Source organism: Rhinopithecus roxellana, chromosome 18 (genome assembly GCF_007565055.1).
Source record: "Rhinopithecus roxellana isolate Shanxi Qingling chromosome 18, ASM756505v1, whole genome shotgun sequence".
Taxonomy (NCBI): Eukaryota; Metazoa; Chordata; class Mammalia; order Primates; family Cercopithecidae; genus Rhinopithecus; species Rhinopithecus roxellana.
Window position 1 is genome coordinate 70,088,046 of NC_044566.1, and position 26,246 is coordinate 70,114,291.

At 42.7% G+C, this 26,246-nt stretch overlaps 1 long non-coding RNA gene across 1 annotated transcript in view; it reads right to left on the reverse strand.

The window, feature by feature from the left end:
• Window positions 1-5,259: 5,259 nt before the first annotated feature.
• Window positions 5,260-26,246, reverse strand: part of LOC115894590 — a 51,575-nt gene continuing 30,588 nt past the window's right edge. Inside the window, exons 3-7 of the long non-coding RNA XR_004054719.1 lie at window positions 17,426-17,485; window positions 15,947-16,064; window positions 13,236-13,388; window positions 6,326-6,444; window positions 5,260-5,677 (exon numbers count right to left, since the gene is read on the reverse strand). This is a non-coding gene — a long non-coding RNA (uncharacterized LOC115894590). The remainder of the gene's footprint in view (window positions 5,678-6,325; window positions 6,445-13,235; window positions 13,389-15,946; window positions 16,065-17,425; window positions 17,486-26,246) is intronic.

The following is a 26,246-nucleotide window of genomic DNA, read 5'->3' on the forward strand; positions in this document are numbered from 1 at the left end:
CGTATGAACCTGGGAAAAACCAGCGAGTCGAGATTGTGCTACTGCACTCTAGCTTGGGCGACAGAGGAAGATTCCATCTCAAAAATAAAAATTAAATTAAAAAATAAAATGGATTTCTATTAGAATTTCTGGAGTCGTGTCTAGTTGATGTTGGAGCCGTCTAAATTCACAGGTAAAATCATGAAACCTGATCACAGCCTCACAATGCCTTGTCTCCTATGGTCGACTGGAGAGGCAACAAACATAAAAGAGAGATTCTTGAGTCTATGTGCTAGGTGTTGTACTGAGTGTTCTTTACCGTATGTCATGCAGTTAGAGAATAAGTTTGGCTGAAACTCCACACTTTTGGACCCTGAGCTTGGAAAGGGTAATCTGGCTTTAGAACACAGCTTTACACAGCTGTGTAATCAGCTTTACAAAGAGCTTCCCTGTGCCTAGCAAAAGATGAGTTTGTGTAAAACTGACTCCTTTTGGACCTTCTTGAATATGCAAACTACAAAATATGCCCAGATGCCTCAGGGACCAGGCAAGTAAATGAACTATGTCCAAGCTTAATCCATTTAGTCAGCATAGCATTTTATAATTTTTTCATTTTCATACCTTTACACAAGCCTACACTCTCCAGTTCCTTACAGTCTGCCTCAAATTTTCCGTTACTCATTCTGTTCAACAGTTTAACATAAGTCATTTTATTATATAGTTCTACCACCTCTCTTCTCCCTGAAGGCATGTGGGTTTACACCAGCTCACATAAATGAGTGAAGCTTTGCTTGTGATGGGTTGGGAAAGAAAGTGGTGGGGAGAGGTCCAAGAAGGGGTGTAACCATTTTATCCAAGCCTCACAACAACCCCATGAAGCAGGTGTTATGATTATCCCCACGTTTAGATAAGGAAACCAAGGCACAGAGATAACTTTTCTAGGGTTGCACAACTAACTAGTAAGCAGTGGAACTAAGGTTTGAACCTAGCTCCAGGAGCCACACCTGTGTCCACTCTATTACACCAGCGTTGTAAAAGTATTTTATTTTGATTCTGGCAGGATGAAGTTGAGAGGCACCAACTCTTTTGGGACTTGCATGAAGGTTTAAGCTACAAAAAAAATACTCAAATAGATATTTCTTTGTTTCACTTTCCTCATCTGGAAAATAAGGGTAACAATTAGGTTGCAAGGATAAAACATGTTTCAAATAGTGTCTGGCACTCAACACAAAATGGAGAGCTTAGAATGGACATTCAAAGTCAACATTTTAAAAGTTGGGGGGCCAGGCACAGTCACTCAGGCCTGTAATCCCAGCACTTTGGGAGGCCGAGGCAGGCAGATCATGAGGTCAGGAGATAAGACCATCCTGGCTAACATGGTGAAACCCCGTCTCTACTAAAAAATACAAAAAATTAGCTGGGTGTGGTGGCGGGCACCTGTAGTCCCAGCTACTTGGGAGGCTGAGGCAGGAGAATGGCGTGAACCCGGGAGGCAGAGCTTGCAGTGAGCCAAGATCATGCCACTGCACTCCAGCCTGAGCAACAGAGAGAGACTCCGTCTCAAAAAAAAAAAGTTGGGGTGGGCAAATACAGCCCTCAGGCTGCCAGCTTGCTCCTCCAGATTTAATGAGCCTCTGCTATGTGCCAGTCACCTGCTTAGTACTTCAGATACATATTCCAATGTAACCCTTACAATGACCTTACAGATCCATCATTTCATACTTACTTTACACACAAGGGAGTATGACATTCATCATTGCACTAACCAGCACATACAGGGCCAGGAGCCACACAAAGGCTCTGACTCTAAAACCTGTGGTCTCTCCACTTCTTTACCCAACCTCTTAATAGTTGAAGGAATCAATCTGCTTGATGGCATTCATTAATATCATCCAGCCATCCAGCAATAGATGTCAATCAAAACAGTAATTGTTTTATTGGCTTACATCAACAAATCAGCAACTTACTTTTCAAGCCTTTTTTTTTTTTTTTGAGACGGATTAATTTTGGGATTATAGGCATGAGCCACCACACCCGGCTAATTTTGTATTTTTAGTAGAGACAGGGTTTCACCATGCTGGCCAGGCTGGTCTCGAACTACTGACCTCCAACCAACATGATACATTTCAAGACTCCTCAAGCACTAACAGATATTCTGCCTGCTTCTCTGAATCTCTTCTTCAGGTTGGAGTTCCCCATTTTCTTTTCAGCATTTGCTCAGCTCTAATGAGAAAGTTCATCAGAAAAAAAAAAATAGCACAAGAAAATGAAATATCCTCTGGACTCCGAGAATCCTCTAGCATCTAGGTCTAACTTCCCCATTCCTAACTCTGATTTTCTTTATTTGTGCCCTTAGAGTTTTTCCTATGGATACAGTGTCTTCCTTCATCTTGCCTCAGAGGTACTTAGTATTTATTGACTAAATAAACAGGATTTAGATATATACAATACATTGCTGAATAATTGAGCAATCAGAAGGGATCATGTTTGTGTTTCAGTTGGTCAACATGTTCTACATTTTATGGTTTTCTTTCTTTTTTTTTTTTTTTGAGGTGGAGTTTTTTTTTTTTTTTTTTTGAGGCTCTTGCCCTCCAGACTGGAGTGCAATGGTGCAATCTTGGCTCACTGCAACCTCCACCTCCCAAGTTCAAGCAATTCTCCTGCCTCAGCCTCCTGAGTAGTTGGGATTACAGGCACCCACCACCACTCCCGGCTAATTTTTTCATATTTTTAGTAGAGATGGGGTTTCGCCATGGCAAAACCCCGTCTCTACTAAAAATATGAAACTCCTAACCAAGGCTGATCTACCTTCCTCGGCCTCCCAAAGTACTGGGATTATAGGCATGAGCCACTGTGCCCAGCCAGCTCTCTCTCTGTCTCCCACTTTTCACAGAAGAAGAGTGTCTAGTGAAAGCATTTGGAAAGGTATCCCCGCAGGGCGTGGTGGCTCACGCCTGTAATCCCAGCACTTTGGGAAGCCAGGCAAGTGGATCGCTTGAACCCAGGAGTTACAGACCAGCCTGGGCAACATGGTAAAACCCTGTCTCTATTGAAAAAAAAAAAAAAAAAAAGTTACTACGTACTAGAGTCTTCTCTACTCCTCCTTTCTTCCCTTCTTCTTCTTCCCTTCCTCCTCCTCTTCTCCCTCCTCCTCTTGTTCCTCTTCTCTTCTCCTTCTTCACCTCTTTCTCCTCATTCTTCTTGTTCTTCTCTTTCTTTTTCTCCATCTCCTCCTCCTCTTCTCCCTCCCTCTTCCTCTTCTCCCTCCCTCCTCCTCTCCCTGTCTTTCCAGCTTCATCTCCTACCTCTCTCCCCTCATGCACTATGTTGCTCCCACTTGTTCCTCAAACACTAGCAAGCTCCGCAGCACCTCTGAGCCTTTGCACTGGCCTTTCCTTCTCCCCGGAACACTCTCCCTCCTTTACACAGTAAGCTTTTGGCATGGGACTTCAACTCACATGTCACCTTCTCAAGGAGACCTGGCCTAATGCCTGGTCCCATCCTGGCAGTTAGTGCTCAATAAATACTTGTTACTGAATGAGCTGAAACTGATGAACACCTATACTTTAAGTATGTCCCACTCCAGAGCAAATAAAAGTAAAATAATTCTGATACACAGGGATGTTTTATCTTCTCCAAATAACACAATACATGTCAAGGCTCCTCAAGCACTAACAGATATTCTGCCTGCTTCTCTGAATCCCTTCTTTGAGTTGGAGTTCCCCATTTTCTTTTCAGCATTTGCTCAGCTCTAATTAGAAAGTTTATCAGGAAAAAGAAAAATAGCACAAGAAAATGAAACATCCTCTGGACTCCAAGAAGCCTCCAGCATCTAGGTCTAACTTCCCCATTCCCAACTCTGACTTTCTTTATTTGTGTCCTTAGAGTTTTCCTATGGATACGTCTTCCTTCATCTTGCCTTCTCTCTATTACTTACTTCTCAAATTTTTCAGAGTAGCTTTTCTATATGTTTTACCAGGGTTTAACCATTTGTTGGAGTTTGTATGGTAAACCTTTGGCTCTACCTTGTCATTTTGCCGTCACTTTCACATTCAGATTTGCATTTTAGCACCCACGGGGCCTCCTTGCCACTTGACCTTCATCAGCCTACCTAGGGTACCTAGGGAGAGGTAATGTGCCACGTTGGGTTTTCCTGAAATGTTCAAGCTGAGTCCTCAGCTGATGAAAATACACATGGTGTCTACTTCTTCTTTAAATATATATATATATATATATATATATATATATATGGCTAAGCACAGCAATGTTAAACCAAATAAAAAATTCCAAAATATATTTAGCATGAAGAAACTCCTGTCATATACATAAGAAACTGTTAACGGTGATTTCCTGGAATGAGGAAGTGTGAACTAGGGGAGAAGGTAGGGGAGGGAATTTTTACTGTATACTTTTTTAGTTACACATACGAATGTACAACTATTTCAAAACTTCAGTAAATTGAGTATTTTTAAAACTTAAAAAGACATATTTATGTGACATTATTTTTAAATTACTAGGGCACAGTTTACTTTTTTTTTTTATTTTATTTTAAAAGTAATGTATTGGCCAGGTCCAGTGGCTCACACCTGTAATCCCAGCACTTTGGGAGGCCGAGGCTAGCAGATCATGAGGTCAGGAGTTCGAGACCAGCATGACCAACATGATGAAACCCCATCTCTACTAAAAAATACAAAAATTAGCTGGGTGTGGTGGCGCACACCTGTGATCCCAGTTACTCAGGAGGCTGAGGCAGGAGAATCACTTGAACCCAGGAGGCAGAGGTTGCAGCGAGCCGAGATCACACCACTGCACTCCAGCCGGGGCAACAGAGCAAGACTTTATCTCAGAAAAAAAAAAAAGTGATGTATTTTGAGCCTAGTTTAACTCTGATTCCTCTCTGTCTAAGTAGATCATACACTTGAACACCCACACTCCCTCCTTAGGCCTGTCTCAGGGTACTTATCTTCCACTTTCATTAGCTCTGACTCTCTGGGTGAAGAAAGAAAACAATCTCTTTATACATGAAGTAAAGGACAAGCATCTATTTGCCTGCTTCAAGAGGGCTGGCCTTGGTTTGTTTTTCCAGCACTATCAAAAGGAAGAGGTTATGGGGGAAGTGAGAGGTGGAAGAAGGGAAGTGAACCTCAAAATTTCTCACTGTTCTCATGTTCCTGCCACTCCATCCTCAAGACCCAAAGAGAAAATAGATGCAGTAGACCCCAGTCCATCACGTGATCAGTGCCCTCACCTGCCCACTAGGTGGTCCTGTCGCTGCCTTTTCCCCAGCACAGGGAGAGCACTTGCTCCTCCACGCTCCTCTCCCTTGCTTGCTTATTTTTTAGAAGAATTTACTTTAGCCTTTCCCAATTCCCTCTGGTCAATTCTGCCAGGTATGTTGTGCACTTTTATTTCCTTTTTGTGTTTTTTAACAACAATTACACACAGGAGCAGATATACCTGCTTTCTGGCACAAACCTTGAGGATACACAAACGACAGATTTACAAGAATTTTTTTTCATAGGTTTTCCAGGTAAAAGTAAATGCACATCTCTCTCTCCAAAGCTGCAACCAGGGTTGCTTCTCCAGCCAACCTGCCGCAGACTGGCACACAATGTCCCCAGAGCCACTTCTTCCTCTCGTCTGTTGCTGGTAAACAGCAAAGAGTTCTGAATCTTAAGGATTCTATTGTTAACTGTTCCTGGGAAACAGGAAATACACAACGAAATAATGAATATGGGAAAGTCAAAGTTTATAAAGCTCAATTGTAGAAACAGTTGACCCTGAAACACTACAGGGTTTCAAGTTAAGACTTAGGGTGTCCGAAGGCTTGATTGACTCCCCCCGCACACACACACAAACACACATGCAGGATGTTCAGTTTGTGATTCTTTTTTTTTTGAGACTTAGTCTCACTCTGTCACCCATGCTGGAGTGCACTGATGCGATCCTGGCTCACTGCAACCTTCGCCTCCCAGGTTTAAGCGATTCTCCTGCCTTGGCCTCCCGAGTAGCTGGGATTACAGGCGTGCACCACGACGGTCGGCTAATTTTTGTGTTTTTAGTAGAGATGGGGTTCAGGCTGGTCTCGAACTCCAGACCCCAGGTGATCAGCCCGCCTCAACCTCCCAAAGTGCTGGGATTACAGGCGTGAACCACCATGCCCAGCCAGTTTGTGATTCTGAACAAGTTCTTAACCTTCTCAGCTCCAGTTTCCTCATTATACAATGGTGAAGATCCCTACGTCATCATGTTGTTGAAAGGATTAAATATGATACTGTACATAAGTTCTCAGCACCAGACCAAGCCTACAGGACAAAGGAGATAAAAGGAATGCATGGTTGTTCACCTGGAATCTTTCTTCACCTGTTCTTAACAGGACACTTCAGTCAAAATAGCTTGTGATTCCTTGACTCAAAAGGTAATGAATTTCCAACAGCCAAGAGGTGGAAATAACCCGCATGTCCACTGACAGAAGAATGGATAAACAAAACGTAATATAAACATACAATGGATTATTATTCAGCCTTAACAAGAAATGGTATTTCGACACATGCTACAACATGAATGAACCTTGAGGATGTTATACTAAGTGAAATAAACCAGTCACAAGATGACAAATACTATATGATTCCATACAGTATTCCATTTGTATGAGGTACCTAGAATAGTCAAATTCATAGAGCCAGAAAAGACAATGGCAGTTGCTAGGGACTTGAGGAGAAGGGCAGGGGAAGTTATGGTTTAATGGGCACAGTTTCAGTTTTCCAAGATGAAAAGAATTCTGGAGATAGATGGATGGTTGCACAACAGTGTAAATATCCTTAATACGGCCGGGCATGGTGGCTCACGCCGGTAATCCCAGCACTTTGAGAGGATGAGGCAGGTGGATCACCTGAGGTTGGGAGTTCGAGACCAGCCTGACCAACATGAAGAAACCCCATCTCTACTAAAAACACAAAATTAGCTGGGTGTGGTGGTGCATGCCTGCAATCCCAGCTACTCGGGAGGCTGAGGCAGGAGACTCGCTTGAACCTGGGAGGTGGAGGTTGCGGTGATCCGAGATCATGCCATTGCACTCCAGCCTGGGCAACAAGAGTGAAACTCCCTCTCAAAAAAAAAAAAAAAAAGAAAGAAAGAAAAAAAAATCCTTAATGCCACTTAACTGTGCACTTAAAATGGTTACATAATAATAAAGCCTATTATATGAGTCTTCAGAGGAAGATGAGAGGCAGTTTGGCACAGGGGTTAGAAAGTTAAACGTGGGAAAGACCCTGACCCTTTCAGTTTGTTAGTTACTTCTTAAATCACAGGTCAGTGTCTTGTAACAGTGTTGCATAAACACCAAAGCACAGTCAAATTCAGGCTATCCCTTACCCGAAATGCTTGGGACCAGGAGTGTTCTGGATTTATGATTCTTTTTCAGATTTGGGAATATTTGCATTGTACTCACCGGCTGAGCATCCTAAACCTGAAAATCCCAAACCTGAAATGCCCTATGATCATTTCCTTTCACTGTCATGTCAGCACTCAAAAAGTTTTGGATTTGGGAGCATTTTAATTTCCAGATTTTCTGATTAGGGACACTCAACTTGCAGTAGGGATCTGTAATGGATTTTTTGCAGAGCGTTTCCTAAATCACATTGCTAAGTCTTGTTATTCTTTTAAAATCTAAGCCCATCACACAAGAGCATGAAGATAATGTGTTCGAGCATGAAGATATGTTCAAGCATGAAGATAGTATGTTCGAGCATGAAGATAGTATGTTCGAGCATGAAGATATGTTCGAGCATGAAGATAATATGTTCGAGCATGAAGATAGTATGTTCGAGCATGCTCCCTGGAAGCACTGATTGCCACAGTGAACGGTCAAATAAATGTCGATGCATCCACACAACTGAATATTATTCAAGCCCTCAAAAGATTAAGACAGGGCCAGGCTCGGTGGCTCACAGCTGTAATCCCAACACTTTGGGAGGCATAGGCGGGAGGATCACTTGAGCCCAGGAGTTCCAGACCAGCTGGACAACATAGTGAGACACCCATCTCTAAGAAAAATTAAAATTACCCAGTCGTGGAGGCACACGCCTGTAGTCCCAGCTGCTTGGGAAGCTGGGGAAGGAGGTTCACTTGAGCCCAGAAGGTCAAGGCTGCAGTGAACAGTGATCACACCACTGCACTCTAGGTGGGTTGACAGAGCAAGTCTCAAAAAAAAAAAAAAAAAAAAAAAATTAAGGGTATATGTGTCCTGGCTCAAAAATATATCCACAATCTATTATTAAGTTAAAAAGAAACAGCAAATTTCAAGATAAGATGTAATTACGAGAACAGGTATAATTTTATACCTAATATTTGGAAGATTATAAATTTAACTATTGTGATTAATTCTGGGGAGTAGAATTATAGAGGCTTTCCCTTTCTTTTTTGTGTACTTCATTTTTGTTTCACATTTCATATTGAAAATGTATGACTTTTATAATAAAAACAGTGTTTCAAGGTTATAAACCCAGTAGCTTCTTGCTGTCTTTTCACCTTGATAGAGTTGCCATCGATATCATGGGAACTGGACGACATGGAAGTATTGTGAGGCTCTCTGTCTTCGCTCTCTAAGCCATCCACTGTGTTACAGGCATAACCAGGCCTTTGGAAATCATGTTGGCACCTCCCTGAGGTTCATTCATAACATTGCCATGAGCCCCCTCACAAAATGATGAAATATGGTCTAAATGAAGTGTCTCTTTGGAGGAATCTAGTCTTGGTTCTCCCACTTAACATCACTAGTGCCCTACTTAAAGGTTTTCCAAGACACAGTGTGTAAAGAGTGTTGTAAGACTCTTACATAAATTAGTGAAAACTCCCACATAAATTTCTTTGCTGGTGTATGTACCCAAAGCCTTAGAGAAAGGGCAGCTGAGATAGGACAGCACAGAGTGGGTCATAAGTCCAGAGACAAGTCCTTAGTTGTCAGACCTGAAGCTCAATTTTTCTATCAAGGAACACATTTGGTGCAAGGGAGACAGATTTACTCAAAAAAACAAACAAACAAATAAACTCACAAGGACCTATTAGGATAGCTATATATATATGAAACTAACAAGCATTAGCAAAGATGTAGATAAATGCAGAGAAATTATAACCCTTTTCTCTACAACAAGTGGAGAAATTGTTGGTAGGAAGACACAATGGTGCAGCCAATGGTGAAGAAAACAGTATGGCAGTTCTTAAGAAAATTAAGCATAAAATTGCCATATGATTCTGCAATTCCATGTCTGGGTATGTATCCGAAAGAATTGAATGTAGGCAATCCAACAGATATTTGCACACTCATGTTCATAGTAGCATTATTCACAATAGTCCAAAGGTGGAAACACCCAAGTGTCCAATGATGCATGAATGGATAAACTTAAAATGTGATACACACATGTATATGGAATATTACTCAGCCATAAAAAGGAATGGAGACTGGGTGCAATGGCATATGCCTGTAGTACTAGCTACTCAGGAGGCTGTTTGAGGTCAGGAGGTTGAGGCCAGCCTGGGCAACATAACAAGACCTATTTTTGAAAAAAACAAAAGAAGAAAAAAATAAAATTGTGATACATGCTATGACATGGAGGAACATGGAGAACGTTTTGTTAAGTGAAATAAACCAGACACAAAAGGACTAATGTATGATTTCACTTATATTAATATGAGATAGCTGGAATAGTCAAATTCATAAAAATAGAAAGTAATATAGAGATTATCAGAGAGGGAATAAGGTGAAGTTATTGTTTAATGGGTACAGCGTTTCTGTTGGGGATGATGAAAAAGTTGGGGTATAAATAATGGTGACAGACGTACAACCTTGTGGATGTATTTAAAGCTGCTGAATTGTATGTTGACAAATGGCTAAAATGATAAATATTGTGTGATTTTATCACAATCAAAAACTAAGAATCTAAAAAAAAAAAAAACCTCACAAGGGACTTGAGGACAAAACAGAAAGCCAGTTTGTTAATTTACACCGATTTCCTTCCTACTCCAAGTCCCCAGAGCACCATCACTTCCAAGACTGTGGCCTGCTTCCAGATCCACTCTTCTGTCCCCACAGTCCATGTGTCCCCCCCGGGGCCCACGGCTTACTGATACTTCCATGTATCAGCCTAGGGATCCCCTGCTGCCTTCTGAATAAAGGGTGCAAATGCACGAAGCCTGCTTGTGAATCAACATAACACCTGGCTTCCAATACCGCTTCCCTGCCTGTCTGCTTCCACACGTCTCACTCACGGACTTCCCTGCTCCTTCCCCGCACCTTGTCTCCTTTTCCATCTGTGCTGATCCTTTGGCTTCGTGACTCAGCTTTTGGATTGGCCACTTGGCTGGGCCCTTGGTCCCTGCAAGACTGAATTTCCTGTATCTACTCCCTGTCAACTCTGAGTCAGCCAAACAGCTGAGGTCATTCTCTACTTGTTACCACCGATGGGGACGGAGAACCAACACCACCAGTCAGTCACCCAGGCTGGAAATTTAAGCATCATCATTTCTTCTTTTCCTTTCCAGCCCTCCCATCCCCGCTTGCAGGCCAGTCAGTTCCACCCCAGGAATGTTCCCCCTCAGTTATACATATTTCCTTCTGAAGCCCCATCCCTCTACTGCTTGAGATCGGGGCCCATCATTCCCCCAAAAAACCACTGTCCAGCCTCCTGCCTCACCTCTAGCCTCTAGTCTGTGCCCTCCAGTTCTTTATACCCTGCCAGAGTGACTGTAAGTCTGGTCCCAGTGCTGCCCTGTGGAGAAACCTCCACAGGTTCTCATTGCCAGGGGACCAAGTTGAAGCTCTTTGCAAGAACTGCACCCTCTCGCTCAGGCCAGCCCACCACTCCAGCTCAGCCCTCCTCCCGCAGGCCACGCTCATTCAACGCGCTGAACTTTTGCCTTTCCCAAGGGCTTCCACCATCCTCCAAATCTGCCCACATCGCTCCTTCTGCCAAGAGTGACCATGTGGCCTGGTTTACCCAGAACAATCTCTGTTTACGCCTATTGTCTGGTGTAATTATTAATTAACCCCCCTTCCCCTCCACCGGCCCAAGTGTCCTGGTTTGAACAAGTTACATGGTCAGATTACATTTGCCCTAATTCTTCACCTGGCAAATCTCTGCTCATCCTCCAAGATGCACTTCAATGTCAGAAGCTCTGGGAAGCTTGGCCCAAGTCCTGACCTCTCCTTCAGGACTCCCTCAGCCTCATGTATGACTTGATGATGGTGTTTACCAGCGTGCACTGTTAGGCAATTGTTTACATGTCTAGTCATCCCTACTAGACTTTTTCAGTCTTACATATGCTCAATTAATGTTTGCTGAGGAGGAATGAAAAATGAATCCATTAAATAGTTACTAAGTAAGGGCCAGGTGCAGTGGCTCGTGCCTATAATCCCAGAATTTTGGGAGGCTGAGGCAGGCAGGTCACTTGAGCTCAGGAATTCGAGACCAGCCTGGCCAACATGGCAAAACTTCACCTCTACTAAAAATACAAAAATTAGCCAGGCATGGTGGCAGGTGCCTGTAATCTCAGCTACTTGGGAGGCTGAGACAACAGAATCGCTTGAACCCGGGAGATGGAGGTTGCAGTGAGCCGAGATTATGCCACTGCACTCCAGCCTGGGCGACAGAATGAGACTCCATCTCAAAAAAAAAAAAGAAAAAGAAAAAAAGGACTATGTGCCAGGCATTGTTCTAGGTTCTTGGCAAAACAGATAAACATCCTCTCCCTCTTGGAGTTTCCATTTAAGTTGAGGAAAGAGACAGAAGTTAATTTCTGAACCATTCACTGTTGAGGGTACAGGTTCAGGATTTCCTTTGATTAAGCAGCCTTGCTCCTGGAGCTGGGGCTAGGACTCAGCTCCTCATAAGCCATAAGGCTATGTGAGGAAAGTGGGCCCCATCCTGGTCAAACAAGCATTCTGAGAGTAGGAAAGAAGCATGGGGCCAGGCAAGGTGGCTCATGCCTGTAATCCCACTGCTTTGGGAGGCAAAGCTTGAGGATCGCTGGAGTCCAGGAGTTCGAGACTGGCCTAGGCAATGTAGCAAGACACCATCTCTAGAAGGAATTTTTAAAATTAGCCAGGTGTGGTGGCATGCCTGGAGTCCCAGCTACTCCAGAGGCTGAAGCAGGAGGATCACATGTTTACAGTTGTACATGCTCAACACCAGTGAACCTTGTCATGAAAACCCCTCCACCATTGCTGCTACCTAACTTTTTGCTTTAAGCAACACAGGTTTTTAGCTATCATGATATTAAATCGGTAGAGAAGTATACCCAGAGAAATTTCTATCCTTTAAATATTAAAAATTAAAACAAAAATCAGGCCAGGCATGGTGGCTCACACCTGTAATCCCAGCAATTTGGGAGGCCAAGACGGGACGATCACCTGAGGTCACGAGTTTGAGACTAGACTGGTCAACATGGCAAAACCCCATTTCTACTAAAAATACCAAAAAAAAAAAAAAAAAAAAAAAAAGCCAGGGCTGGGCACAGTGGTTCACGCCTGGCCTGTAATCCCAGCACTTTGGGAGGCCAAGGAGCGTGGATCACATGGTCAGGAGTTCGAGACCAGCCTGGTCAATATAGTGAAACCCCATCTGTACTAAAAATACAAAAATTAGCTGGGCGTGGTGGTGCATGCCTGTAATCCCAGCTCCTTGAGAGGCCGAGGCAGAGAATCACTTGAACCTGGGAGGCAGAGGTTGCAGTGAGCTGAGATTGCGCCACTGCACTCCAGCCTGGGCAACAGAATGAGACCATGTCTCAAAATAATAAAATAAATAAATAAATAAAAAGAGAAATCTAGAGAAAGGAGAATGGCAATACGGTCTGTTCTTTGGACGTGGTTTTGACAGAAACAAGACATCCAGGAACACTAATCTCATTGCTAGATTGCTTTAGGATTAAACCTTGCCCTAGAAAGCCCTAAACACCTTTCCTCCTGGGTGTATTATTAAGTCATCTGAGAAAGTCTCAATCCTATAACCAAAAGCACATTAAAGAAAATGTCTTCTTCTCACTGTTTTTACCTTGAGAGATGATAGAGTAGCGAGTTTATGGATGAGAATATCAAGTGGGCATTTTAATGGAAACTGGGCCAGAAAAAGAGGGAATAATTCTTTTGTGCTCTTTCCTTTTAATGCTTGAGTCAAAGTAACCCACGGGTTTTCTTCAATACTGGGTCCTGCGTTAGCGCTCCAGGAGGTAGAACCCTTTCCCTGGAAATGATTCATTACCTGTGTTAACTTGAAAGGTGTCACTCTTCATCTGCCTTCTCTTGTTCCATGGCACCACTATAATTTAAATAACCTGCCTGCTTCCAATACTGCAGCAGAGTTCTTCCTTCTGCTTCTTTCCTTTCTTCTTTCTTTTCTTTTCCTTTTTCTAACCTTTTATTATGGAAAGTATCAAACATAAAAAAATTGGAATTGTAAAATGAACCTAATCTATGCATCATCCAGCTTTTCTACATCAAATGTATATACAGTAAAATGCATGCAAATAAAAAAATAAATAGACTGGGTGCAATGACTCACACCTGTAATCCCAGCACTTTGGGAGGCCGAAGCGGGTGGATCACTTGAGGTCAGGAGTTTGAGACCAGCCTGGCTAATACGGTGAAATCCTGTCTTTACTAAAAATACAAAAATTAGCCAGTGTGGTGGTGTGCACCTGTAGTCCCTGCAATACTTGGGAGGCTGAGACAGGAGAATCACTTGAACCCAGGAGGCAGAGGTTGCAGTGAGCCGAGATCGCACCACTGCACTCCAGCCCGGGTGACAGAGCAAGATTATGTCTCAAAATAATAAAATAAAATAAATAAAAAAGGTTGGGCATGGTGGCTCATGCCTGTAATCCCAGCACTTTGGGAGGCCGAGGTAGGCAGATCACTTGAGGCCAGGAGTTCGAGACCAGCCTGGCCAAGACAGCAACACCCCATGTCTACTAAAAGTACAACAATTAGCCAGGCGTGGTGGCAGGAGCCTGTCGTCCTAGCTACTCAGGAAGCTGAGGCAGAAGAATTGCTTGAATCCAGGAGGTGGAGGCTGCAGTAAGCCAAGATTGCGCCACTGTATTCCAGCCTGAGTTACAAAGCGAGACTGTCTAAAAAAAAAAAAAAAAAAAAAAAAAAAAGTAAAACGCATGGATTTTTTGATAAATCTATATACCTGTTTAACTGCCACCCAACACACAGAACATTTCCATCACCCCAGAAAGTTCCTTTGTCATCCCCCAGGTTTATCAGTTTTCAATACCTGGTCATGCTTGTTTCATCTAGACCAATACCCCACAACCCCCAGAATGATTTAGAAGCAAATTTACACATCAGATCATTTTCTCTGTAAATATTTTCTTATGTTTCTCTAAAAGAAAATCAAAATATTTTCATCACACTGAAGTGAACAATATTTTTTCCACATTATTAAATATCTAGTCCCTGTGCACATTTCCCTAATTCTCTTTTAATAGATTTGTAATTGGTTTATTCACCTTTGAGCTATCCTATTGATTTTGAAATCATTCTAGATTAACATTTCCATCCACCATCATGATTATCTTTTTTCTTTCTTTCGTTTGTTTTTTTAGATGGTTTTGTTTTCTTTTTTGAGACAAAGTCTCACTCTGTCACCCAGGTTGGAGTGCAGTGGCGTGATTTCAGCTCACTACAATCTCTGCCTCCCGGGTTCGAGCAATTCTCATGCCTCAGCCTCCTCAGTAGGTGGGATTATAGGTGTGTGCCACCATGCCTGGCTAATTTTTTTTTTTTTGTATTTTTAGTAGAGATGGGGTTTCAGCATGTTGGCCAGGATGGTCTCAAACTCCTGACCTCAGGTGATCCACCTGCCTCAGCCTCCCAAAGTGCTGGGATTATAGGAGTGAGCCACCGCACCTGGCCACCACCATCATGATTATCTATTAACTGAGTACTTTTTAATCTAGCACAACTATGACTCAATATAGCTGTCCAGTTTAAATTTCCAGTATTGCTATTCATGTGGCTTATCCTTCCACAAGAGTTAACTAGCTTTTGTATGAATAAACCTGGTTTCTCTGCCCCTGAGAATTTGATTATGCTAAGTCTCTTATCTCTACCCTGCCCTCAAACTTTCATTAAATAAATATTTGTGCAACACCTACTGGGTGTCAGGGCCAACGCTAGTTTCTTGGCAATCAGTAGTGAACAAGATACACATAGTTCTTGACCCAAGAAGGTTATGACACCGTCCCCTCTCTACCTGGTGGAATCCATTTACTTTAAGGTAAAGTTCAAATGTCACCTCCTTTGCCAAGTCAGCCTGATCTCTTCAGGCAGAAATCAGGCTTCTATAGTATTCTTTCATTCTTTTAAGATTCCTGCCTCACTTCATTTGCACTATTCCTAGAAAACATACCACCTGGCCAGGCATGGTGGCTCATACCTATAATCCCAGCACTTTCGGAGGCCAAGGTGTGTGGATTGCTCAAGCCCAGGAGTTCGAAACCAGTCCTGGTAGCATAGCGAGACCCCTCTCTACAAACAAACAGGAAGAAAGAAAGAAAGAAAGAAAGAGAGAGAGAGAGAGAGAGAGAGGAGGGAGGGAGGGAGGGAGGGAGGGAGGGAGGAGGGAAGGAAGGAAGGAAGGAAGGAAGGAAAAGCAGGAAGAAAGAAAGAGAAAGAAAACATACCACAGAAGAAATTTGAACATAAGACCTGTAAAGAGACTAACTTCAACTTTGTAGTACCCTCAACAGCTAATGGAAACAGTGAATGAATGAATATATCAGAGTAGTTATTAAAGAAAAAAAATTACCCATCAGCTGCCAAACTTGAGACAACAGTTTGAAAAAACATGTTTTTGAAAATTCTCAAGTTGGTATAGATGATTGCAATGCCCTCAGGAGATCTGGGGAGAAAAGCCCATTTACAAAGCAATTGGGAATTGGGCTATAGATTAAAAGGACATACCTTGAAGTAGTTTCCTTCTTTTAGTTATCTTGTTCCATGAGGGTATATTTCTGAACTTGGCACAGGGAATTAAGAAACCAATTTTCTGTAGTCAGAAATTCTTAAAAATATTTCTGTGCTATTATAAAAATTTGAAAATATAAAAAGAACAAAGAATCAGCCATAATTCACCACTCAGACAAAATCACTGTGACTATTTTGGCATATTTCCTTCCTGTCTTTTTTCTCTGCATATAGAAAACTGGAGAGCTGGATTTCTCAGTGGCGCTAAGCATGGGTGGACCTGCACAAGAACATTTTGTTTTCCATATTAAGGTCATGTGGTCTTTGTCTGCTCTCTGGCCTACCTTTCCCCACTAACGACCTTTCTCTCTTTTTTTCCGATTTTGTTCTAGCCCTTCCCTCACTAAACCCAGTGTTCTGGTCTTGTGACTGTAACGTGAGTCTTCACTCAGATCTCTGGTTCCAATGTCATGTCCCTGACCGGGATACTGACCCTTAAATCCCTTCACCTCACTTACCTGGCTCTGAAACCAAGTTCATGGACCAGACCAGACCTGATCTTTAATCTTTATTATATTTTTTTCCCCATAGCATTAAAAAGCCTTTGCAAATAGAATTATTATTATTACTGAGACGGAGTCTCGCTCTGTCACCCAGGCTGGAGTGCAGTGGCATGATCTCGGCTCACTGCAAGCTTCGCCTCCTGGGTTGACGCCATTCTCCTGCCTCAGCCTCCGGAATAGCTGGGACTACAGGTGCCCGCCAACATACCCAGCTAATTTTTTTGTATTTTTAGTAGAGACAGGGTTTCACTGTGTTAGCCAGGATAGTCTCTACCTCCTGACCTCGTGATCCGCCCGCCTCAGCCTCCCAAAGTGCTGGGATTACAGGCGTAAGCCACCGTGCCCGCCTTTTTTTTTTTTTTTTTAAAACAGAGTCTCCCTCTGTCACCCAGGCTGGAGTGCAGTGGTATGATCTTGGTTCACTGCAACCTCCGCCTCCAGGTTCAAGCGATTCTCCTGCCTGAGCCTCCCGAGTAGTTGGGATTAAAGGCATGCGCCACCAAGCCCAGCTAATTTTTGTATTTTTAGTAGAGACGGAGTTTCACCATGTTGGCCAGGCTGGTCTCAAACTCCTGACCTCAGGTGATCTACCCGCCTCAGCCTCCCAAAGTGCTGGGATGACAGACATGAGCCACTGCGTTCAGCCTGTAAATAGAAATTGAATGGCTGCATATTATTCTTTTTTGTTTAACCATAATTATCTTAACCATTCTAATATTGACCTTATGTTACTTTTAATTTGTCATTATCATAAATAGCATTGTGATGAATATCTTTGCAATTAAATCTTTAACTGTATATCAGATTTTCTTAAGTCAGATATGTACAAATAAAAGCACTGACATAAAATATGACATTAAAATATTTAATACGTATTGTTAAAATGACTTCTAGAGAAAGCATACAAACTTACACTCCCGCTGGAGAGTAGAGTGTGTCCGTTTTGTTGCATTGTTGCCAATATTGTGTATTACTGTAGAAACAGGGAACAAAAGGGAATTTAGGAATAGAAAGGAGCTTTCTCAATGTGATCAACAGCATCTATGAAAAATGTACAACTAGTAACATACTTCATGGTGACAGACCAATGCTCTTCCCCAAGATCAAGAACAAAGAAGGGTGTCCACTAATATCACTTCTATCAGACGGTGTATTATTTTTAAATATTTGCTCATATAAGCTATTTAAAACCACTCTGCATTTCAAATTGTATTTCTTTGCTTGGTTGCAAGAGGAGCCTTTCTTATGTTAATTAGCAATTGCCCTTCCTTTTTTGTGAATTATATATCTGTCATCTTTGCCCAGGCTTGCTTTTTTTTTTTTTTTTTTTTTTTTTTGAAATGGAGTCTTGCTCTGTCACCAGGCTGGAGTGCAGTGGTGCTATCTTGTGTCACTGCAAACTCTGCCTCCTGGGTTCAAGCGATTCTCCTGCCTCAGCCTCCTGAGTAGCTGGGACTACAGGCACCCGCCACCACATCCAGTTAAATTTTTGTATTTTTCATAGAGACAGGGTTTCACCATGTTGGCCAGGATGGTCTTGATCTCTTGACCTCATGATCCGCCTGCCACAGCCTTCCAAAGTGCTGGGATTCCAAGCATGAGCCACCGCACCCCGCCCAGGCTTCTGTTTTTGTCCTAGGGCTTTTTACGTTATTTCTGTTGAGCTCTCTATATTTTCATCTTAAATATTTCCATGAATTTGTAGTATGTTTTTTCTCTTTTGTATGCCATATTGTTGCCATAGAGCTTTGTGTGTGTGTGTGATCAAAATCAGTTTGTTTCTTTTTAAGCTGCTGTTATGCTTAATCATGTCTTCTTATAGTACTTCACGGTACTGAGGAAACTATACTGCTTCCATATTCAAGAACTAGTTGAGTAGTTCATAGCCTATTATTTGGATAACCAATTTTCCTATGAAAAGCAGTTCTTATATCCTGCAACTGGTGTTGTCTGTATTATTATAATGCATCAACAAGAAAAAAAGCGTCAGAGAATCTAATTTGGAATACTGGTTCAAAATCGTAATATGTAGCATTCATTCTAGGTTCTGAGCCATGTTTTTATGTGCAAGACTCAGAAGAAAGGTGAGGTTGATATTCAAGAATTATACAGATGCAACCTACAGATTGGCCTTTGTCCGATTTATGACAGAATTTTACAGGAAAGGGTAGCCTAATTTGCATCAGATGTTCACCATGCTTTCATAATTGTTTGATATGGAAATGGAAACCTGTCTTCTCCCATTCAAGAATAACTAAAGAGTAGGGAGGACAAATAAGAACTGCCGTTTTCATGTGTCAGTAATCAAATGTTTATTAAATATATGTATATCTTTTGTATTTTCAGTAGAGACGGGGTTTCTCCATGTTAGCCAGGCTGGTCTTGAACTCCTGAGCTCAGGCAATCTGCCGACCTCGGCCTCCCAAAGTGCTAGGATTACAGGCATGAGTCACTGTGCCCGGCCCTGATTATTAATTATATTGAGTGTTGAATTTTCTAAAGGCTTTAGTCTAGAAAGGAATATATATATATATATATATATTCATTCCAGGCTAGAATGCAGTGGTGCAGCCTTGGCTCACTGCAGCCTCAACCTCTGGGGCTGGAACAGTCCTCCTGTCTCAGCCTCCCGAGTAGCTGGGACCACCAGTATGTGCCACCATGCTCAGCTAATTTTTGTTTACTTTTGTAGAGAGGGAGTCTGATATGGTTTGGCTGTGTCCCCACCCAACTCTCATCTTGAATTCCCTCGTGTTGTGGGAGGGGCCCTGTGGGAGGTAATTGAATCATGGGGGCAGGTCTTTCCTCTGCTGTTCTTGTGACAGTGAGTAAGTCCCATAAGATCTGATGGTTTTATAAAGGGGAGTTCCCTGCACAAGCTGTCTCTTTGCCTGCCACATAAGATGTGACTTGCTCCTCCTTGCCTTCGGCCATGACTGTGAGGCTTCCCCAGTCACATGGAACTGTGGGTTCTCCATTAAACCTCTTTCCTTGGTCAATTTCCAGTCTCCGGTATGTCTTTATCAACAGCATGAAAACAGACTAATACAGGGTCTCACTATGCTGCCCAAATTGGTCTCAAACTCCTGGGCTCAAGAGATGTGCCCACCTCGGCCTCCCAAAGTGCTGGGATTATAGGTGTGAGCCACCTCACCTGGCCTGTGATACTGTTTTTAAAAAGTTTAGTCTGTTAGTTTATAAAAGTAACAGTTTAAAAAATCTTTTAATTATTTGACTTTACTTGTAGCTTAGCTCATCTCTAATTATTTTCAGGTACTAGCCTGGAGCTGATAAATGACCTTATTTTTATACCTCATATTCTTTTGTCTTATAATGAGTTTGAATGTGAGTCAATAAGACAAGATGTACCTCAGTGTCACCACTTTCCAGAAATAGTATCATTTATATATGATGAGTAAGATTTTTATGATACCAAAAAATTCTCAACATCAAACAACAGGAAAGTCCATACGAAACAATTTAGGAAGAATATTTAGACTAAAGTACAAAAAAGAGTCCTGGATTACTGAATTTCAAAAGGAAGTCATCTGGCCTGGCATGGTGGCTCACGCCTATAATACCAGCACTTTGGGAGGCCAAGGCGGGTGGATGACTTGAGGTAGGAGTTCGAGACCTACCTGATCAACATGGTGAAACCCCATCTCTACTAAAAATACAAAAATTAGCCAGTCATGGTGGCACATGCCTGTAATCCCAGGTACTTGGGAGGCTGAGGCAGGAGAGTTGTTTGAACCTGGGAGGTGGAGGTTGAACCCGGGAGGTGGAGGTGGGAGGAAACCCAGGAGGCGGTGAGCTGAGATCACACCACTGCACTCCAGCCTGGGCAAGACAGTGAGACTGTCAAAAAAAAAAAAAAGAAGTCCCCTATCAACCACCATTTCAAAATAAATCAATGAAGAGAAAAGGGAACTGCAGAAGCCAGCAGCACTGAAAGGTGCCTGGGACAGGGCAAGGCTGCAGCATGATACAAGCCCTTCGCCACTTCACTGACATCAACATCACTCTCCCTACACTCAGGGCCGGGCAGCCTTTCCAGAATTTGCTTTCTGTACAATGCAGTACCTGCACATAGCACGGACTCAAGAGAGGGTGCAATTATTGACACCTTTTCAGTAGGTTCTTGGGGAATACAGTCAGTTTTCAAAGAGTTCCATGGTGTGGCACTCAAGACAGGGTCTCTGGAGCCAGGCCATCCAGATGCAAATCCTGGGTCTGCTATTTACCAACTCTGTGACCTCAAACATTTTACTTAACCTCTGAGTGTTGGTGTACACTCATTTAAAATGGAAATAATAGTAGTATCAGAGGTTTATGTCAAGATTGAATGAGACAAGACATAAAAAGTGCCTGGTATAGAATAAGCATCTGGTATACCTGAGCTAGTCACACACAGAGGAAAGTAAAGCACCACCAGTTAGACATTTTCCATCTATAACAACTTACGTAAGTAAAACCAAACAAAAAATAGAAACACTCTCTAAGGGCCATTGAATCGGTTAGAATTAGGTTTAGTTATATGAAATAAACAAATACTCATCCCACCCCATGCCCACACACTCAGACACACACACACACACACACACACACACACACACACACACCCCAGCAGTTCAGAAATACAGAAATCAGTTTCTCTCACACATAAAATAAGCTGGAAAGTAGGCAGCCCAGGGTTGCATAATCACCTGGATTCAGGCTCCTTTCATTGCATAGTTCCTCCCTCTTGCTCTGTCTGCTTCCTGGTCCTGGAAGGCTGCTTGGCTCCTACCATCTCATCTCCTTTTCTAAGCAGTGAGGAGGAGGAAGGTGCAAAAATGAACCTACACCTTACCATTTAAAAACACTTCTCAGACCGGCCTTTGTGGCTTACCCCTATAATCCCAGCACTTTGGGAGGCCGAGGCAGGAGAACTGCTTGAGCCTGGGAGTTTGTGAGACCAGGATGGGCAACATAGGGAGACCTTGTGTCTACAAAAATTTTTAATTATTTGGGCATGGTGGCTGACACTTGTGGTCCCAGCTACTCTGGAGGCTGAGGTGGAAGGATCACTTGACCCTGAGAGGTCGAGGCTGCAGTGAGCTTTGATGGCACCACTGCACTCCAGCTTGAGCAGTAAAAGCAAGATTTTGTCTCCAGAATAAATAAATGAATAAAAATCTTTATCAGCAATTACATCCAACACTTCCATTAACATCCCATTGGCCAAAACTTGGTCTCATAGTCTCATCTAGTAATCGGGAGGCTAGGAGATAGTCTTTATTCTGGGTGGGCGTGTGCCCAGCTAATAAGTGGGGGTTCTAGCACAAACAAAGGAAAGAATGGATATTAGAGAGGAAAGGAGCATTCAATTCCCCAGCCCGATGGATAACAAACTGGCTCTGAGCAAGAAACATAATACAAATATTCAAACACAGGAAGGCAGCCCCAAGATTGACTGTTTATTTGTTAGGGCATAATTGTCAATGGTTTACTTATTGTGTCTTATAGAATCATAAACTAGATTATGTCCTCAGCCCTCCTGGAAATGCTTGGCAGAGTGTGGGTCCCATTCAACCTCCACAGCATAAAGGAAAGGGAAGGCACTTGGGGAGGATTTCAAAGAAAAGCCACCAGGATGACTAACAGCTCAAAACAATAAGACCTAGAACGCACTGTTAAGGAATGAGTCAGCTAGGGAAAGAGATGGCTAGAGGGTGACTAAATAATGATTACTTGCTATACAAAGGTCTCTGCACAGAGGAGGGAGTGGGAGGAGGAGAAGAAGGTGGATGATGACCAGGAGTATGGTCACCTCTACTAGGGATTGAACGGAAGGAAACGGGAACAGGAGTGACTTAAAGAGACCTGAAGGGGATGCTTGTCAAAATACAGGAGATGGTGTAAACATATAGCACGCGGGGATTATATATTGACATCTCTGACCACCGTGGTATTCGAATGTGCTCTTCCCTGAAGCAAGGCTTGAGGGTTTGCAGGAGCACTCACAGGTGGAGGGAGGGTGAACGACCAGAACTCCTATGATTTCCTTCTCTGTGCCTCAGTTTCCCTCATGGAATACCCATGTGTTGGAGTTCAGAAAAGAGATCCTGTATTGATTTGAAAGATACACTCTGGTTTTGCAGATGTACAGAAAATAATAACTAAACAGTATCAGTATGTGGCAGAAGAGATGCTACCAGTAGAAAGGAATGCCCTTTTTGTATTTTAAGACCTCATTTTTAAAAAAATTATAGGAGCAGTATAATGGCTTTCCAGTCAAGATGGCCCTGTAAGATGCATGCCATCTGCTGCACACATTTAACAATGTCAAACTAATACACAAAGAGAAAACCAAAAAAGCTATAGCATGGTTCAGAAACAGGACAATTACTTACATGGACCAGAAACAGAGAGAGCTGAGTGAGGCAGAAATTAGGACCAAGGGCCATGGGTCTCAAACAGGGAGTGGTAGTCGAGAATCTGGCTTCTCTAGTAAAGCCTGCTCTGCCTGACGCTAGAGACCAAAGCCAGGCACCTGTAGAAGCCAGGGGCTGCAGTAGAGCTCTCCTTCCTCCTCTCCCCCAGCTCCTGCTCCACTCCCACTTCCCAGGGGTAACCACGCTCCCTTTTCAGCCCTCCTGAGAGCCACTCTGTAAGATTAGGACATGTGGCATCTACAGGGCTTCCCACCTCGCTTCCCCTTCCCTGATTTCTATTCAGTTCGGCCACTGCCCTTACCTCTTCATTCTGTTAACTATGATTCTTTTGTGTTTTGTATATAGGTGCACTGCAGAAACGAGTAATATGACTAAACCCATAGAAAAGGGAATATATTCTATGTTATTAAATCTGCCATGATTTAACAGAATATTTTTTCCAAATTCAATACATAGCTCGAAATCATGTCATATTTTAATTAGCTTTTTTTTTTTTTTTTTTTTTTTTTTTTTAAAGGCAGAGTCTCACTCTATCACCCAACTGGAGTACACTGGTGTGATCATGGCTTACTGCAGCCTCATCCTCCCATGCTCAGGTGATCCTCTCATCTCAGCCTCCTGAGTAGCTGGGACTACAGGCATGTGCCGCTATGCCCAGCTAGTTTTCGTATTTTTAGTAGAGACGGGGTTTTGCCATGTTGCTCAGGCTCGTGTCAAATTCCTGAGCTCAAGCCATCTGCCCACCTCTGTAATCCCAGAACTTTTGGAGGCCGAGGTGGGCAGATGCCTCGAGACCAGAAGTTCGAGACCAGCCTGGGCAACACAGTGAGACCCCATCTCTACAAAAATTAAAATTAAAAAATAAGCTGGGCATGGTGGCACATGCCCGTAGTCCTAGCTACTCAAGAGGGTGAGTCCTAGCTACTGGGCTCAAGGAGATCACTTGAGCCCAGGACATCAAGGCTACCTTGAGCTATGATGGCACCACAGAACTCCAGCCTGGGTGACAGAGCAAGACCCTGTCTCAAAAAATATATATATTATTCCTGCAGCCCCTTGACTTCCTGTTTTAATATGAACTGATGACCTTCTTCCTTTTTTTTTTTCTTTAAGATAGAGTCTTGTGCTGTTGCCCAGGCTAGAGTGCAGTGGTGCGATCTCAACCTCCGCCTCCTGGGTTCAAGTGATCCTCCTGCCTCAGCCTTGCAAGTAGCTAGGAATAGACGCCTGCCACCACCACATGCAGTTAATTTTTTTGTAGTTTTAGTAGAGACAGGGTTTGCCATGTTGCACAGGCTGGTCTTGAACTCCTGAACTCAGGTGATCCACCCGCCTCAGCCTCCTGAATTGCTGGGATGACAGGCGTGAGCCACCGCATCTGGCCTTGAACTGATGACTTTCTAAGCCTATTAGACAAATGACACCTGAGCTTCCTTCTCAATGATTTACCAGGTGAGTGCCCTTGTTCTTGGGCTCCATGTCTTCTTCTTGGATTCCTGTTCCGATTGGAAGGAGTATATCCTCAATTTTTTCAGAAAGGGTATATGTAGAGATAAACTTTGTGAGTGCTTTTTGTTTTATTCTCACAGCTGCCTGTTTGACTGGATGTCAGTTTCTAGGTTGAAATCAGTTTTCCTTATAAATTTGGGGTCACTGTTTCATTGTGTTTTAGCCATGTTACTTTAGATATATCTGATGCCAATTTGTTCTTCATTTCCACCTAAGACACTTTTATTTCTTCTCTGCAAAACTTTAGGGTTTTCTTTTTTAAACTCGACATCCTGAAATCTCACCATAATATGTTTAAGTGTGATCCTCTTTTTTTCATTCATTGTCTTTGGTATTATTGTCTTTTTCAATACGAACACTTGAATTTTTCTTCAGTTCAAGGAAATTATCTTTCATTTCTCTAAATGCTTTCTCTTCATTCACCATTCTCTCCTCCTGGAACTTCTATTAGATTGATAGTGAGTTCTGTTTTTTCACTTTCCCTCATTATGGCTCCATATTTTGGAATATCTCTTTGTCCATATCTTTTACATCACTACACAATCTTCTACTTCATTCAGTCCTTCTATTTTAAGTTTTCATTTTGGCAATCATGATTTTAATTTTTGAGAATTTTTCTGTATTTTTTGAGTGTTCTTTTTTCGTGGCCATCTGTTTCTGTTCTTTTTCAGAAAATAAATCGCCTATCTTCTGCAGCTTAGCTTAGGAAGGTCTTTTTTTTTTAGTTCTATTTCTTGCATTATACGTCTCCCATTCTCTGAAGTAATGTATTCTATTGGCTCAAATTGGTCTTTCACAACATTAGGTTTTTAAAAAATGTCTTAAAGGCTGGGCATGATGGCTCACACCTGGTAATCTCAGCACTATGGGAGGCCAGGACGGGTAGATCACTTGAGCCCAGGAGTTCAAGACCAGACTGGGCAACATGGTAAAACCCTGTCTTGACAAAAAATACAAAAAAATTAGCTAGTTGTGGTATTACGTGCCTGTAGTCCCAGCAGCTTGGGAGGCTAGGGAGAATCTCTCGGGCCTGCTGCATTCCAGCCTGGGTGACAGAGAGAGACCCTGTCTCAAAAAAAAAAAAAAATTTTTTTTAAAGTATCGACTTGACTGGATTAAGGAGTACCTAGAGGACAGATGCAGTGGCTCACACCTGTAATCCCAGCACTTTGGGAAGCTGAGGCGGCTGGATCACTGAGGTCAGGAGTTTGAGACTAGCCTGGCCAACATGGCAAAACACCATCTCTACTAAAAATACAAAAAAAAAAAAAAAAAAAATAGCTGGCGTGGTGGTACACACCTGTAATCCCACCTACTCGGGAGGCTGAGGCAGGAGAATCACTTGAACACAGGAGGCAAAGTTGTAGTGAGCCAAGGTCATGCCACTGTACTCCAGCCTGGGTGACAGAGGGAGACTCAGTCTCAAAAAGAAAAATAATAATAATAAAGGAATTGTAAGGGTGTTTCCAGAAGAGATTAGCATGTGAGTCTGAGTAGATTCAGTGGACAAGACCAGCCTCAGTAATGCAGGTGGGCACCATCCAATCAGCTGAGGTCTCAGATAGACCACAAGCAGAAAAGCTGCATCAGTCTTTCTCTGAAGCTGGGATGTACTCTTCTTTTCCTGCCTTGGGCATCAGAAACCCAGGCACTCTGGTCTTTGGACTCCAGGATGTACACCAATGGCCATCCGGGTTCTCAGGTTTACAACCTCGGACTGGGAGTTACACTATCTACTTCCCTGATTCCAAGCCTTTTGGACTTGGACTGAGCCACGCTACTGGAATT